The sequence below is a fragment of the Sceloporus occidentalis genome, unplaced genomic scaffold, assembly GCF_023333645.1.
Source record: "Sceloporus occidentalis isolate IW3139 unplaced genomic scaffold, rSceOcc1.0.p SCAF_4, whole genome shotgun sequence".
In the NCBI taxonomy this organism is placed as follows: domain Eukaryota; kingdom Metazoa; phylum Chordata; class Lepidosauria; order Squamata; family Phrynosomatidae; genus Sceloporus; species Sceloporus occidentalis.
In genome coordinates, this window is record NW_028316984.1 from 40,565,251 (window position 1) to 40,583,792 (window position 18,542).

At 40.1% G+C, this 18,542-nt stretch overlaps 1 protein-coding gene across 7 annotated transcripts in view; it reads right to left on the reverse strand.

The window, feature by feature from the left end:
* B3GALT1 (beta-1,3-galactosyltransferase 1) overlaps positions 1-18,542 on the reverse strand; it is a 426,145-nt gene that overhangs the window by 222,894 nt on the left and 184,709 nt on the right. For all 7 annotated transcript variants that reach the window (XR_016281089.1, XR_016281090.1, XM_089523298.1 and 4 more), the window contains one exon: positions 13,963-14,127. The gene's annotated coding sequence lies outside the window, so the exon portion shown is untranslated. The remainder of the gene's footprint in view (positions 1-13,962; positions 14,128-18,542) is intronic.

An 18,542-nucleotide genomic window follows, 5' to 3' on the forward strand; every position in this document is an offset into this window, starting at 1 on the left:
CTGAGAAACACATGTCAGGGGAATTGTTTGGCACACAATGATATGGCAAGGAGCAACAGAAGAGGAAATGAATACCTAACTGACAGAGACATAATCAGAAAACAGCTTACTTACTATCCATTAAAAGAATCTTATGTGAATTGAACTATCGACCTCAAACCACAATTTAATGCCAAGTAACAGCAGTGAAGGCAATGGGATTATACCAGTATCATTCTGGGAAGAAGAGAGTTGTGGTTATACATTTTGAAAAGTTAAAAGATTGCATCTGAAAGCCCTAAAAGATGCTGAAGATAACATTTCTCACTGTACTTTTAGACAACTTTAGACAAGTTCTGTCTCATTACTTCACAATGCTGCTCATTTTCTAATTAACAAAACAAGGTAATATAACTGAGGCAGTCAAATTTGTTCTTTTAGGTACCCAGAAGATTTACTTTGAAAGCCATAATTATATACAATCTTAAAAACGGGATGCCTATAATGATATCTTTTCTGGAGAGAAACTTATATATGCGATTAGTGTGATTACAATACAACAATAACCGATCACTACCAACTATTATAAAATCGTAAACTATTATTCAGTGCACTATAAAATTTAAAACCTAATTGAAAATGCTATTTTAGTATAATTCCCACAAGCCATCATTCTTTAATATTGTGAAATGAATGAGGTTTTCGTGGAGCTATTAATTGATACTGACAAGCAATAACCACTGGAATGGAACTCCAATTATGAGCCGCAATTAATCACTTTTACTGTCATCTGTGGTGTCAAACAAAATTCAATAAAGTTCTAAACACTAAAAGAGAAATTTTTTACTTCTTGTGGTTGGATACAATCCATGCAAATCAGAAGGCCTTTTATTGGGAGAATTGTGTCAGTTATTTTTGCACTAACAACAGGACATTTGGTGGATTTTCAAAAATTACATAAGATTAAATTTTGACTTGATTTAGACTTTCTCTAATAATGGTTTGTTCTGAAGCAGCTGTTATCAGCATGGGACAATTAACAACAGGCATAGTTTTATGGCAGACAAATCATTAAAAAAATTAATCTATATCACCTGCCTAAATTATTTCTCTGTATTAAAATTGTAATGGCAACTCTAAGATTCTTATGATGTCCAAAACTTCCTTTCAGGCCCCAAACAGATGCAAGTTCCATTAAATATGGATGACAGGAGCTGCTGGGGATTGAATTGGCAACTCTTGGTTCTCTTGGATCTGCCCCTTGTGTTGAAATATCAGTATGTTAGCTTTAAACATATTTTAGGGTAGGTCTAGCCAGCCCCACTCTTTACTGGCTATTCTGGATGGGAAGGGCGATAAAAGGTTTCCTGACTGGGTGAAGAATTTATTTGAGCAACAGTGACATTCCTGGCTGGTTTCCTAACCCTGTCCCCTGTCCTAGGTGGGTTTCCTTTGGTTATGTCTGCTTGGTCATTTAGTTCTCTCTGCTTTAGATCCAGTGCAAGAACAACTTCTCGTGACACTTCTAAAGGTACACTGCCTTCTTTCAGGAGACTGTTTTAGCCAGATGGCATGGAAAAGTACCTATAGTAGCCAAGGGGGATGATGGAAGATGACAAGTTAAGAAAGGAAATGCTCTGTATGTTGCAAGCAAGGGCACTTTGCAGTAAGTCACAGAAGACTATTGTGGAGTGCAACATGGCATCATGGGACCATCAGCTGCTGACTTTTCCTTTGCTGTGCCCTACCTATCTTCATTTTTGGAACTCTTTTGAGCAAAGGTGACTCGCTCATACACCATCAATCACTACACATACTGATGCAGTCATTAAGCTTGGAGTCACCTCTTTGAACCTAGTCTGGTCCATTTTACAGGGGAAAGGTAGAATGCAAATGTAGTTAGTATGGGCTTATAATAAGGTTTCTTTTCATCTCCTTTTTTTTAAAAAAAGACCAAATACTTTCTGCATGTTGTTTCTTTCCACCAGCAACTGCTAAGTCAAAATGTATGAAAATATTCATAACGTGGTACTTCAGCTTTCCAATGAGAAAATGCATCAAACAGACTACAAAACAATCTGAGAGACAATTTGCGCTGTGTAGAAATCCCACTAAGGGCTGATATGCCTGTCAGTATACACAGATGGAAGGCAGGAGGGAAGATTTGACTGTGAAAATTGTTCAGAAGGGGAAGGGATGCATTTAAATTGACTTTCTCCTACAAAGTGCCCCTGACAACTGTTTTTGGCAGCTACTCCCAGAGCCCAGCTTGGGAAGAGGAAGGAGGGGGTCTCAAATGTATTAAGGGTGTCTTCTCATACTTTCCTCTTTTGCCTCCCTTCTCTTCCTCCTTCATTTCCTCCAAATTTCTGCTTCTGCTATCTATTTAGCAAAGGGACCTTAGGAGCATGTTGTAGTTGTAGGATGGCTGCAGACTGATCACTTTATGAACACTGGGGAAAGGAAGATGAGTATTTTGTTTTCAGAAGTGCAGGGTGAATGGCAGCTTCCATGGTGAATCTGATTTGGGTTTCAGTATTAATTTTAGAGGTACTGAACCTGTTTTGGCAACAGAATGGGTACCTTAGATCGTTCCTATGGATTTTTGTTTGAATTTTAGAGGTGCTGAACCTGTTTTGGGGACAGGGTGGGTACCTTGGATAGCTCCTGGACTAAACCTTGGAGAAGATTCATTGCACCATTGACATGGAATCCACCAGGCACCCCGGGAAGTTTTTTTTTTCTCTTTTAATTTCTTTAAATGAATACACAAATGTTGGGTTCTGAGGTTTTTATTTTCAAGAAATAAATCCACCCACATTCAGAATGTATGTCCAGTAGGGATAACCAAAGATACTTCTGCTGCCTGAGGAAAAGACAATATGTTACCCCCTCAGCCATTCTGTGTATAGAGACCACCTTGACTGGCAGATAACTCTTTATCACAGGTGACTCCATCTCTCCTGAGAACAACACTTGGTGCAGTTCTGTCTCCTACTTTGTGACTGTTCCTTGTCTCTGAAGTGATCTAGGCAAGTGGATGGGACTCTGAGGCATTTTCTCACATCATGTACTGTACATTTTCCTCTTCACTGACTCTGTCTCCTGTTCCACCCATCCCAACCGGTAAAGGGCTCTCCTAGTTCCCCCCCCCCCTTCCTTAAGCTACACCTAGCCTTATTTTATTATTTCTCAAAATTGGGGAAAATTAATTCAGCTTAAAAGAACAGCAACACAGGTGCATAAAATTATTAAGCAAGAATACTCCATGATACATCATGTGAATTTCTTTTATAGGGGAGATTCTAACATCTAAAACAAAACAAACCACTTTTACCTGTTAATTTCAGTAGTCAATATCCTTCATTTAAACTCAGTGTGTGTGTGTGTGTGTTTAAAAAAACAAAACAAATTCTTCTGTTTCATTATTATCTAGGAGGCATATTAGCAAATCAGAGATACATGGAGTGCTTTATCCCCTCTGGTATCTGGTCAACACAATTTCTGCAGCATTAACCAAACCATTTCTGTTAAGAATCATTCAGAACATTTAACAACACTATCAGTGAATCCAACATTATTTCAGGGCTCTGAATGTAGTTGATTATTTTTGAGATTTTTTCCAGAACTTGCTTATCTGACAAACCTTCCAGAGATGTGAAAAGCTGTAGATGCAGACAAGTTTTTGCTTAGTTTCAAGAACAATTTATAGATATATGCCAATTCATAAATATCACTAAGCCAGCTTCAGTCTCTTGTCAAGTCACCAGGTTCCTCTCTTGTAATACAATATTCCATTTGACTGCCAGATTACTTGTTCTAAGTTCCTGCACCCCCCCCCCCCTCAGCTCCCATTAAGACCAGGGGGCTGTCTACACTATTTGAAAAACCCTAACTCAGTTTGAATTGACCACATGATGTCCTGATTAATTTTCAGTGAGTGCAGGGCTTTTTTCTCTGGAATTTCCTTAAAAAATTGGATGTTCAGATGTATGACCAGCAGAACTTGTGGTGGAATGGCAGTCACATGATCATTCCCACCAGGAAGCCACCATTCTCAAGTTACTATGGGAATTTTGAGCATCTCATTCCCAATTTTTTAAAAGGGTGCTGCATTTGCTGTGCACAACCAGGTATCAGTATATCCACTTTGTAGATCCCCCCCCCCCCGCCCCACATCTTCAATTAACTGCTTGCCAGTGATGAACAAAGGGCAGTCCTCCCATAGGGAAAAAAAGGAGGCAAAGGACCAGGACAGAAATGCATTTGTTTACTACAAAGTGATCTCGGGATGGGGAGATGTATGGCTGCTTATGTCAAATTTGCTGTGAATTGCCTCAAATGTCTACAGTAATAGTATAGACAAGGCCAGGGTCACTGTAAATTTGGAAAATCCAAAGCCCACTCAGATTTTGTGATAAGAATAGACCTGCCCTGAATCCTTGGCAAAGAAGAAGCCTAATTCTGTCAGCTACTTCCTGTTCTTCCTCCTAAGACTGTTTCCCTGAAAATAAGACATACCCATAAAATAAGCTGTAGCAGGATTTCTAAGCATTTGTGCAATATAAGCCATACCCCGAAAATAAGACATAGTGATAGACCCAGCACAGAACGGAAGGGAGCAGGAAGGGAGCGAAAAGATTGGGGCCAATGGTTCCAAAGTAAATGGAGCCGCAAGAAATTCAAGATGGAATTCCAGGTTTGGAAAGTTATGACCATGTTCCAGAAGAAGATGACTTAACTATATTTGACTAAATGTAGATTGTTGTACCATACGTAATAAAAAAGAAGACATCCCCTGAAAATAAGTCATAGTATGTCTTCTTGAGGAAAAATAAATATAAGACAGTGTCTTATTTTCGGGGAAACATGGTACTAGCCGAGTATAAAGGAATCCTTTAATAGCTAACAGGATATATAAATAGGTCAGACTTTTGGATCCCACACTGTTTAAAATTCCATTATAAAGACGTCATAATTGTCCATAGAGCTCTTGGTTATTTAAGTGCTTTCAATATTAGATAAATAATACAGTATTGTGATTTTCTTCCCAACCCCCAGCTACATGTGCTTGAACTTTTGGCTTTAGTTCAAACCGTTACAGTGGCCTCTTACAGTAATTTCAGACTTAATGAAAGACCTTTAAGGGGAAAAAATATTACACAAATAATATGTAGTCAGTAATGGCTATGATTTTGCCAGTAATTAAATTAACCAGACTTCCAAAGTGTCTTCAGCTACATTAAAGAAATTTCTCTCTCTATGTGTGTGTATGTGTTTTTGTCTTGGTGGGGAGGGAGGAAAGATACAGAGTGGTCTTTTGGCTGGCAGTTAAAGGTTCTTGTGGTTATTTCCCATTGAAATGTCAATATAATTGGGCTTGTTAAATGTAAATTGATCAACTAAGCCAATTATAAGAGACAGAAAAGAGAATAAGCAGAGGTGTGGGATTTTTCCCCAGCTTATTTCAAACAAAAGTTGATATTTTCAGCAACTTTAACATAGGCTTAGTTTCTTTCCTGGTACATAGAAACAAATTATTTTTTAAAAAATGAGTTTTCATTGTTCCAACAGCAACTTAACACCCACACTGAAAAACCTCCAGTATTTCATCATCCTATCCTTTAACAAGACATTTTTGCTTTTTTGCAAATGCCTTAACATTGAAAAAACTCCAAAACAATGAAATGTAAAAATCTGAAGGCTTCATAGAAAATGTCTGATCTGTCAAACACAATTTTTCTCACATTTGTTTAAATATAGTGGGGAATTAAATACAGGTATACCAAATGAATTGAATTTCCAAAAGAACAAGACTTCTATTGCATTCCTTTATCAACTGGCAGGCAAATTAATTTTAGTGTGAAGATTTATATAGTGTTAGTTCCTGATATGGCTTCTTACAGGGAGTGAATTGTTCCTTTCCTAGATATTATTAATGTAATAATAGCAAACAGGATGGGGATGCATTTTTAAAATAGCAAAGTACAACAGGTTAAATCTCAGAGTCATTTTATTCTACAATATACAGAGAAGCTTTCTCTAACCTGAGTTCATCCAGGTACATCAGATGACAACTATCATTGTCAAAACTATGTAGGGGGAGGATGATGGTAGATATAAGACAAAACATTTGTAAATCTAAGGACACTGGTGACCTGTGGCATGGATTACTTATACTCACTGTCCAGCGTACAGGCAAGCAGTACCCAGTACCCATTTGGGACAATGCAACAAAATGGCAGAGGATATATATGGAGTATTCATGCCTGTACAATCTTGGTTTGTATCTTGGTTTGTCCTTCTAGCCCTTGAGATGTTGTTGAACTTGTAACTCCAAGTACAGTCTGCCCTCCCCATATGCGAGGGATCCGTTCTGGACACACACACCCTCATATGGGGAAAATAGTGTATGCTGAAGCTCCATAGAAAATATTGGGGCACGTGCTCGCAGCTGTGCGTACTCGTGATGGTGCAGGTACGCAGCCTATTACTTTTGCTGAGGCTTGCCTTCCGCGTAAGCTCAAAGCCGTGGAAGGCAAGCTCGCCTATGGGGAAAGCTGATTGTCTTACTCACCACCTCAGCTATGCTGGCTAAGACTGCTGGGAAATGAATTCCAACAACCTCCGAAGGATTGCTTGATTCATACCCATTCTAGCCTAATGCAAATTTCCTGCTTGTACATTTCTGCTGTGGCTGATCTTGCTGCTCTCTGTTACTCCATTTTATGTTGGAACTGCATTTTTGTATCTTAACCTTTCAATTCTACTCCTCAGAGATGTGTAGAACTCCTTCATGACTGCTTTGTCTCTTCACCTTGTGGTTTCTGGAAGACCTTCCTCTTCAAAGTTGTCTGGAACTGTGGAAACAATTACCTCTGTTTCTAAAGAGCTGGTTTTGCTTGTAAATAGCCCTGAAAACAATTCACATTTTATGAATAAGCAAACATCCCCTGTTTTTTTTTCCTGAAGTATGTTTTGAAATTCCAGCACCAAATGGGCAGGGAAAAGGATACAGATGCTAAATGATCAGTAGTGTCCAATGCAGATTACTGTTACTAAGGTCCACGCCTACTGGGTGAAAGTAGCCATTTAGCAGCCATGCATATTTCACTACTGGTCACTGATAGCTTCTAATAAATTACCACACAAGCTGAAGTTGAATAAGCTTCATTTGCATTGCGCTCCTATGTTTCAAATTCCAAAGTTTTCAACAGGAGAGTTCTACATGTGCTTAGTATCTCCCACTGGAATCAGTGGGACTTTCAAGTGCTAACTTTGGTTGCATCATACTCTGCCTCTGCACATTTTTCTGAATCTCATTCAAATGCAAATATCTGACACAAAATATTTTATTAATAACTATCAATATTAACTGCTTGTTTAGAGCTAAGGCCTACATATATCATTCCATGTGAATACTTTTAAATGCCAATAATGGGAGAGATCTCAATCACAAAGAAGTGATCTGTTTGACATTCAATGCCTGCTGGATGGAACAGCATTCCAATGCAGTGGTACAGCATAAGAGAGAGAACCAACCTATGACATTGTTCTGGTAGGACATAATGCATCACTATTATTGCTCCAGCCATAAGGAAACATAGTCAGGTTTTGCACACCCTCAGCACAGCTTCTGGCCACTCTGGGGGTGTGCGTCGCCTGCATGCCCCACTCCCAAACCACCTTTCTTGCCCGTTTGCTTTGAGCCTCAGATTCATAAGCTGTTGAAAGATATTTTGAAAATCAACATTCAAATGAAACCTGATTTTTCATCTTATTGGGTAAGATAGAAAAGCATCCAGAAAAAAAGCATGGATTTTTAAAATTATTATTATATATGGTGACTGCTGCCAAACTTATATATGCATAGAGCTAGAAAGAAACTCCAACTCCAACACAAGAGGAATAGCTGATGAAGCTATAACTTGGCACAGATGAATAGGTTGATCAAATTGATTAAAGTGATACCAGTAGTGAACTTCAAAAATGGTTGGAACGTACTGATAATGTACCTGAGACAAATGTGAGGGAATCTCTCAGTTTTGGATTTTGACTAGTATAGTAGAATGTAACAGACCAGTATAGTAAAAGTGTAGTGGTGTGAACAATGGACTATGACTCTGTAGACCAGCTCGGCCATGTAAACCCACTGGGTGACCTTGTGCAAGTCAGTCTCTCAGCCTCAGAGAATGGCAATGGCAAACCCTCTCTGAAGAAATTTGCAAATAAAACCCTGTGACAGATTCTCCTTAGGGTCACCATAAGACAGAAATTATTTGAAGGCACACAACAACAAAAACAATAGGAGAATTTCACTTACTATAAAAAAACAGAGATAATATCATAAACAAGAAAGATAGATGGATACTATAGCAACTACAGTCAGTTAGTGGGAGATAGGAAGTCATTGTCATATTTTGTTTAATTTGTATTGTTTCTATCAAGTTTAGTTTGGATTGTATTGTTTGTATTGTTTTGGTTTGTCTGGATGTAATTGCTAATATGGTATTTTTAACTGAATAAAAAGAAGTTAAATATTGGCAATAAAAATGTCTCACTGCAGGATGTGGACAAAGCATCAAAACTGAAACACATACACATTAGAACAGTGGTTCCCACACTTTTTCAGGCCACCACCCCCTTTTATCTCGGGCGACAACCTTAGCACCCCCAATGGCAATTTGTTGATATTAGGTCTACTGTTCTACTGCACATTCAAAACAACCAATCTTGGTCACTGCTCCTTTTGCACCCAGTCACCTTGGGAGCAGCAACCAAGCAGTTGCTGAGCAGCAAACAAGATGCCTCTCACTTGTGCCAGCATTGTGGTAAAGGTTTGCGTGGGCAAGAGGCTTCTCACTCACTGCTTGACTGGCTGCTTGGTCACTTCTTCATTTAACCCAGTCTTCCTCAGACCACCAACCGAGCAGCTGGCTGAGCAGTGAACAATAAGCTTCTCACCCATTCTGGCCTTGTAGCAAAGGCCAGTGCAGGCAAAAAGCTTCTAGGTGGAGAGGGGCTCAGCCAATGTGTGTATAGTGGGTTTACAGAGGTCACATCCTTTGGACTGGAAACTGCCACGGAAATTGAGATATTTTAACTGCAGGAGCTGCTCCTAAGCAAAGGACTCTTTCCAATAAATAACCTGGGATATTCCTACCCCCATTCCCCAAAGACATGTCTTCCCCACACAGCTTCAAGTGTTCACTCACCCCACCCAACCATAAACATTGCTTCTTCTTCTACCTTTTCTCTCAGCCTATCCAATGAAAGAAAGCAGAAGCAAGCTTAAGTGCGCAAACCTTAAGTAGGGACTCAAACTTTAAAGCTCTTTTTTGCTGCTTCTTTTTACCCACTACCACATGCTCTAACTCCTTGCTTCAGTCAGTCAGTCTGTCCCAAAATAGAGTCATTCTAAGACACAGAAATGATACACTGTGCCCAAGCCTTGCAAGATTTTCCTGCCACAACCAGTGAAAGATGTGCCTAAGAGAGTGAGCTTGTGTGGGTAGGTGAAAAGTGGGAGAGACTCTCACTTTGTGGTGATTTTATGGGACCCTGAACAAGAGCCCTTCATCCCCACTATGGCCCTAAAGGTTATTGGTTCCCCTTGTCTTTCTTGGACACCAGTACATTAATTGAAGGCTCTCCCCACCCCCTTTCCCTTTCACCAGCCCCATGCTGCCCCCTTCCCCTTCCCTGCCCCACTGGAGCGTTCCACTGCCACTAGGGGGGGCATACTGACCACTTTGGGAATCACTGCATTAGAATCTTTCACTGAACACTATTGTTCATGCAATGGTTTCATTTAAAGGGTACATATACAATTTAATTAGATTTCCATTTTTTCCACAGTAGATTAACCTGACACATTGCTAACCAGGAAGGAAAGAAGAAAAAAGGAAGAAAAAAGATGGATTGGGAAAGAAAAGAAAAGAAATGGGTTTTCTTCTTCTTAGTTAAATCCTTCTCACTTGTCCCAATTTCAAAATAATGTAAGAATGTTTCTCTTTAATCCCTTTCAGTAAATGAATTTTTGCTAATGTTAATTCCAACCCGTTCTGTATATGTATTTGCCACAGTTATGCATATGGAGAATCTGTTTGGGAGATTATTGGATTACCATTTTTTGGAGATTACCCTAGAAAAATCTGATGCACAGTTGTGCTGCAATTGTCAAAAAGCTTGGGATTTTGCAGCTTTGATTACTTTTGATTTGTCTGAGGAGCTTTTAAATAAAATAGTTGGGAGATTTCTTCCTGTTCAGATGTTTCTAATAGGATTACATTGTCTGTTCAGCACTCTGTCTTGAAAGTAGTACACCAAGCACTCTGCCATATTTAGCTCCATCCGCATCCCTGTATCGCAGTTACCCATCTCATTAGTAGTATCAAAGACTATGCAAACTTTTGATTATCATTATACTCACCTTGAAATGTTCACTTCTCTTTTCATCTTCAGTGCATTCCCAGAGGAAATAATAAATAATACCACACCATATGGCAAATGGGATCAGCTGTAACTCCACATGGTTTGTGGAATACAGTCTCTTTTAACATGGCTGTGCCTGGTCTTTTTTATACTCTACAACACGCATGCTTGCAGGTGCCTGTTTCTGAATTCTGAGCATCCTCTCTGACACCAATAGAACACAGGGGAAAGGCTGGCTTTTCCCTGCCTCTCTTCCCATGCTCCTTCAGCTGTACAATCTCAGCCCAGAGTTAAGGAATGTTACTTTTTTAGACAGCAACATCCAGAATCCCTCACATGGTACATGTAGTCTCCATGCTGTCTAGGGCAGTGGATCCCAACCTTTCTAATGCCGCAACCCTTTAATACAGTTTCTCCTGTTGTGGTGACCCCCACCATAAAATTATTTTCATTCCTACTTCATAACTTTAATTTTGCTACTGTTATGAATCGTATTTTCATTCAACATAAGTAAAGCATAGTGATTAATCATAAAAAAAAGCTTCAGAGGATGGCAAAGGCAAAGCTCCTCTGAAGAAACCTGTCCCGAAAGCCCCAGGATGGGTATGCCTTGAGCCTTGGGCATGAAGCCACACTCTCTCAGCCTCAGAGGATGGCAATGGCCAGCCTCCTCTGACCAGAAAGCCCCAGGATAGGTTTGCCTTGAGCCTTGGGCAAGGAGCTACTCTTAGCCTCAGAGGATGGTAATGGCCAGCCACCTTTGAAGAAACCTGTCCAGAAAGCACCAGGATAGGTACGCCTTGAGCCTTGGACAAGGAGCCACACTCTCTCAGCCTCAGAGGATGGCAATGGCCAGCTCCTTTGAAGAAACCTGACCAGAAAGCCCCATCATAGAAGGGCAGAGGGATAGTGGTTCAAAGTGAAACTGAAACTCTTTGGCTGTGCTGTCTCTCTTCCTTTTTGCAGAGCTCTATGTTCCTGAGAGAGGCAGGAAAGGGACTCTGTGGGCAGTTGCTAAGCAACTGAGGAGGGGCCTGTAGCTGGCTGCTGCTCTAATGGGCCTAGCTTGGGGGCCCTTTGTTTGTGAAGTGGTGCTCTGAGGGGGGTCCCTGGCGAGCCCTGGGAAATTGTAATTCAACCCCCAAAGGGGTCCAGACCCCCAGGTTGGGAACCACTGGTCTAGGGATTCTGGAAGTTGTTGTCCAAAATGCAACTATTCATGTCTTTGTCGGACACAGCCAAATCCTCTCTCCAAAGAAGGAATTTTATGGATGTATGCAATTAAATCTGTTCCATTTAAACTGGGGATTTACCTATGCTTAGGATCATACTATATAGCAATTTTGCTCATTCATACCTCTGATTGTTCATAACAGCACTATGAATGCTCCCATATCAGAAAAATGCTATCGGACTAAGGAGATTACTACATGTTGCTTTTAAATTACAATAATACTTGGAAAAGTGGCTTTGGTGATACTCATCATACCACAGTGTCTCTGGCCTGTATTTCCCCAAGTGAGGGAATCCCTTTTCAGTGATGGTAGAAACCCATCAATGAACTCACAATCACATGAGTCCCCAAGTGCAAAACATCGCTGCCAATGAAGTTCTGTAATCATGTGGTATCTTCTCTCACCCTGTCCCTCCTCCTCCTCCTCCTCCTCCTCCTCCTCCTCCTCCTCCTCCTCCTCCTCACTATTCCCATGCAGCCTGATTACCTTTACTTCTTTTCTATTTCTTTTCTTTTTTGTAAACAAAACCCTTAAATAACAGTAGCAGAGCTCTGGAATTGCACAAAAAGTGAAAATAAAATAAAATAAAAATTAAATTATAAAACCAGAAGTCATGCTGGGTAAGGCATAGGGCTGGGAGGCAGGGTTAAGGAGGGCAGTGAGCAAGATAGTGGCAGTAACATGACTGCAAAGACATGTGGTAACAGCTATTACTCAAACAGGTACAATTTCATTTTCACTGACATGCCCGACTGCAGAGAGAACAGGGCTCATGTAGTAAACCCCCAAGTGCCAGTGTTGTCTAGTATTTAAGATGTTGATGCAGGACCTATGAGAGTCAAGTGTCCACTGAGCTATGAAAACACACTGAGCAACCTTGTCTCAGTTATGCTCACACACTCAGTCCGATTTAGCTCTGAGATTTGTTTTAAGAATCAAGCCTTGAACACATTGGGAGAAAGAACGGTGGAACACAAAAATAAATGTAAATGTAACAAAGACTAAGCTTTTTCTATTTTCCTTCAATTCAGCCCCAACTAAGTCTACATACATTTAACAGATCAGTACTTCCTCAGCACACATCATTGCTAAGCACAGCTTTCAAAGCCTTAGAGTTCAACTGAAGGGACAACAGGAAATACATTCTTAATACGTTAAGGGATGTGAGAACAGGGAAGAAGTCAAACTGTGACACCTTCTACGAAACAGCTACTGTCAGTAACTGGAGATTTTTTGGGGTACAGTAATGAAAGAGGAGACTTGAGGGCACGCATGCACACACACATAAACCAGGAAAGAGCAGGTGCTTTCACTACAGTACACTGGCTTTTTACACTACAGCCAGGGGATCTAATTTCAGAAGACTTTTTGCTTTCTCTTTTAAAAGCTCATAGCCCACATGGGGAGGATGTGGTTGATGGAAACCAAATAATGACAGGCATGAAAGGCTCCCCCTTTTTTTTCTTCCTTGACACATATAGAGTGACGAAAGTACTAACGACAGAAGCAGACCCTCTGAGACCCCTGAATTGTGATTGTGGCTAACTGTTGGGGCTGCTTCATCCTTATCTGTTGCAACCTGGAAGCCACTCTAGGAACATGTGTGTAAACTGTGTCCTCTCCACCCGTTTTGTCCTCTTTCTTTTTGGATGATGTAGTTCCTTCTATATATGTGTATATCATGAAAGCCCATCCTCTGCTTTTCTGAAGAATTGAACTAAATTACAATACTAGTTGCCTTGCTGCATGGATTTTTAGGATGGGTTATGACTTTTTGATCTGTCAGCCCTTCTGAGCTTCAGTGTGTATGCCCATTGCTTTACAACGGGGAAGGACTCTATTTTTCTGTAGACATTTGTCAACACAAACTGCAGAAACCCTGAAACGCTGCTACCCAATGTAAGCATTCCACTCATGCTAGAGGCAAACAAACAAACAAACAAAATTTCATAGGAATTAATGAACTCCCAAAAGGCTTTCTGGACATGTTGAGAGAGTTTCTTCGTAATTCAGCAATATGTCTCCACAACTCTACATGTAAATCTGTAAAAGGAAGCCTCCTTTATGTGTGTAAACTCTCCAAACAATAGGGCACCTTGCACAGACCAATCACAGGGAATGCCTATAGGTATATAACAGATTCATCCTTGCAGAAATTTTCCCATAATGCAAAGGAGAAAACCTCACAGGACATGGCAGAAAGATGCATGGAGGGGAACATCTCACATGATATATTCATCTTATGAGGAGTTTTGTGTGTGTGGCAAAGTATGAGGAAATTCAGATTTTCAAAAGAATTTCATGGATCACTTACCCAACATTTCAAGATGTTCCACTTTTCCTGTTTCTATTAAAAAATCAGATATTTTGACATGGCTTCACGTCATCCATATTGTAGAAGTTCTTCATTCTCTGCTGTACTTAACTGTGTATGGCTCACTCAGTACCAAAGCGCTGACTGGGCTGCATGTTGTTGAACCTGTGTGTTTTAGAGAGAGAGAGAGATTTACATTTTATACTGGAAAAGCTCCTAATGCCCTATTTTTAGATATATACATGAAGAGAAGCTTGACAAGAATGATGAAGGAAATAAAATGAGGCCAGTCAATGGAAGCAATTTGAAAGACTATTATGGGGTGGTTCCCTGGAATGGAGAGGGGAAAATTCATTCTAATTTACTGACAGTCTGGCTGTTCAGGACTGTGGCCACTTGTGCTTTGTTGTTGTTGTTGTTGCTATTAAGATTTATTAATAAAGCACTGTAATTTGCACAGTACTGTACATAGTAAACGGTAGTTAAAAATAGATAAAATAAAATAAAGACCTGCCGGAGGTGTACTTTCTAAAAGAACAATTAGAGGTTGATACATATATTAAAATTTGAAGGAGTACAATATAACAATACAAGTTAACATAACCTAACAATCAAGTAGCATCTGGGAACACTTCCCTAAACAGAGTTGTCTTCAACTCAGCTTTGAAGCTGGTTAAAGAAGAGATAGACCATACTTGTGCGGGAAGGAGGTTCCACGAATAGGGTATGTGTCATGAGGATGCTGAAGGTTTTTGTTCAGCCCACATTTCAAGACAAGTAGATGTGATCTGACCTTCCTGTCAGGATCTGAGCCCCTCACACATCCTGCCATGTTTGTTAGTCATTTATGTTGTGCCTGCTTTGCATTGATGGATGATGGGATCAGTCATACCTCCAGTGCTGCTGGGTGGAAGGGATGTTTATCTTCCTTGGAGCTGGGTAAATGAACAGATGTGAAAGGGAGGATACTTGTTAGGAGCTGTCAAGGTCAGTTCAGTGGGAACACGTGGTACTGAGAAAGACAATGGAGCAGTCCTGGGAAGAGGGATGATTTGGTTTAGAAATGAATGTGGTGTAGAAATGAATAGGGTGTTTTTAATGTACTGCGTAACTGAAGTTGCGGTGGTCTTAACAATATCACCATACTGTGAACAACTTTAGTTTTCTGAATAAAGCTTTCTGTTTTCCCACTGAGGCTTGGATTTCTGAACTAAGGGTAGTGGAACAGAATAGTGAAGACATCCAATGAGAATAGTGGACATATCTAATTTATGGGTGGGTTTCATTTTCCAAGACTCCTTCAGCCTGACTTGTGACACACTGGTCTGTTCCTTTGGCACCCAGTTTGGCAAGCACTACTTGAGCCTATTGAGCCAAATACAGTTGAAAGTGAGCCATGTTGCAGACTAGATCAGATTCATATGCCACATGACTGGATTCCTTCCACTTTTTCCTGGTATTTGTGCCTCGGAAAGAAAGATCTCCACTGTTTCACTGTAGAGCTTCATGAAGCACAAAAACACACAAATTCAGATTTGCAAAGTATCATGCTGTTGTTCTCTTTGACATTACATCTTGCAGAGCACAGTAATTAATCACATCTTAATATAATTTGGAGAGGGGGTGTCTCCGATGTATTTCCTTTGAGCATGCCACATTCCATTAAAAGTATCCAGCTTTCCACAGCAAGAATATTAAATGAAAGCAGCTCATAATTTTGCCTAGAAAGGCATGTACTACACCAAAAAGGAAAGAGTTATTTTGATTAGTTTACAGAAGCCATCTGTCATCTCCACACTCTCAGCAAACTAAGGACAGCAGAGGAACTGGAGAAAAAAAGGATATTTATTTTTGACAATGGAACATGCTTACTTACTCCCTATTTCAGTTAGCTTGAAGGAACAAATGTGCCACATGACTGGAAAAGACAAAGATTCAAATGGAGATTCTAATTTACAAGAAGAGAAGCATGCCTGCAGCTGACCAGCAGGCTTTTAGCAATTCACAAGAATTGTGTATGTGGTTGAAGCCAGGCAGGTGTGCATTGCAGTCATTTACAGCTGGAAGTTGCCAAAACAGAAGGGAAAGTGCCTTTATGGTATCTTTATCGGAAAGATCAAATAATTTTGCTCTAATGACAATACTTATTTTGAAATTAAACACAGCGGGTGGAAAGATCTTGGACAGCTGTTACATATTCATGCCCTGAAATATGCAGGTTTGGGTTGTTTTTTAATTTGCTTTTTTAAAGGGAAAAGATCAAAGTTATTCTTCAGAGCTGAAAAAAGAGGCAAATGGGAAATGCAGTGTTCCTTGCCTGCAATGAGACATCACAAACAGGCCAAAGATGAATGAAACAATGTGGGTGTGACAGCAATTAAGGAATGCATGAAAGAAGCATAATGCACTGATACCAGTGAAATGAGCAGGACTCAGTTTAGTCAAGTCTCACCAATTTTTAATGCATCTGCTCCAAGTTTTATCTATTGTGTAATGCCCTGAGGCCCCCAGTTGGTTGAGAGCCAACAAGGACATGCCTTAAATAAATAAATAAGTATGGTCAAATTTGGATTGTTTGAACACTTTTGGGCTGAAGGTTTTTTTTTTTGTTACATAAATATAGTTGATTATTATTATTATTAAGTTAGAGCATTGCCAGTGTGTGCTTCTTTCTAGAAGGCACACATTAAGCACACTACCACTTGTTCACTGTTGCTTTCTAATGCAGTACTCTGACACCATCGTCCTTTGCCACCAGAAAGCATGGACTGTTGAACAGAAAAAGCATATTCTCTTTGAATGGGGTTCCTAATAAAGTGATGACAGCAGCAGGTTGATTATCAGCAACAAAAGATCTAAGATGAGAAAATGTAGCTACCCAAGTTTAAATCTCTGAGATTGGAAATTTCAATAAAATACCATGAAATACCATGAACCATCAAAGGTCATATACCAGATATAAAATTCAGAATAAATTCAGACATCTAGAAATAAGGGGCCTTTTCAGGGTGGGTAGGAAGGGATATTCAACACTGCATGAGCAAAATAGTTTTGTTTGTGAACAGGGCCTAAGACATTTTCCTACCTGGAGTGGAGAACATGATGTCTCTCCCACTCCATTCCACAGAGAGAAACTGGTTGCAATAAATGGCAGAATCTCACCTCTGCACTGGCAGTGAATCAGTATTTTCCATCAGACTATAGGGAAAGTCATGAGGCATACTTACATCAAGAAATACAAATTGATATTTTGCTTCCTGTTGAAAAGGGCAGATTGCGATTCAGAAATCTATGGTTTTCCTATCTGTCTTGCTCAATTCAGAATGCCTGTGGACTCTGTCTACCCCTACTCTTGGCATGGGAAATGGCACAGGCCAAGGACTCATTTTCAGCTCATTATCCCTCAGCAGGGGGCAATGCCAAATCTGCAGTGACATAGAAAAAGTTTTGGGGACCACAGGTGATGTGACAACACTTCTGAATTGATACTATGCTAAGCTCCATTAGGAAGGAGGAGTTGGGGGTGACTGGGGATAAAATAAATAAAGCAAACCACCATATTCTCAGACAGGCTGCGTTGCACCTCCTTGTAATAAGAATAAGTGTGGTAATGCCCCCCTCCCCGATAAAAAATATTCCTTGAAGTAGAAAGCTGTAGAAATCATGTCAGTGAGAGGTTATGTGATATTCCTGTTCCCTGACATCTTGTGCTCTATACGTTGGGAATTAATTGGTCCCACTGTGGAAATCTCCTCCAGTACAGACCACATGATCTGCTCTTTGTGTGTATTGTGACATGAAGTGATGCTTGATCTGAAATGGTTCATTCAGACAGAGTGAGACAGGAGGCAAGCGCTTTAAGAAGAGCAGTGAGTTATGAGAGGAGAGGTTTCTAAATATTCTGCAACCCCAAGCTACCTTGCTATATACAGGTATGGTGGTGGATGATATCCAGTCACCAGTAATAAAGTGGCGATGCAATTATCATACTAGTTGACTTCTATGGCCTGAATTTATCCACTGTATCATAAATGAAAACCAGGACACATGTGGCTAGGCAAGATGACAAAAGTTATTAAGGAAGGAGAATACACAAGCTAGGAGAGGCTGCAGCATTTTGCTTTTGCATGAACCTACTGGGAGTTGTGATATTCTGTCCCTCTTTTCCTTTTCCCTTGAGTTAAATAAATGCAAACTACATTTGTCTTTTGAACTTTGCCACTGAAGTGAGCTGACAACCAAGGTGAAAAGTGAGTAGGAGAGAGAGAGAGAATGGGACATTTTAAAAGCAGTAGATTAATATGCTGGGATGGCAGCATATTAATCAGGATTCTCCCTACTCAACTGGGACAGTTGGAGAGCATGGAAGCCTATTGGTAATCCCAACTAGAGCAGATCAATTGAATTTTCTTAGTTGCTCATATGAAAGATGATCCATTGGATCTTATTGGTTGCTTCAACTCTAGAAGATCCAATGAATCAATAGGATTTCAGTTACTCACTAGTGAACATTTGATTGAATGAATTTTTTTTTCTAGTTGAGATGAGAGATTCAGGCCTGTCTGAGGAATCATAGAATC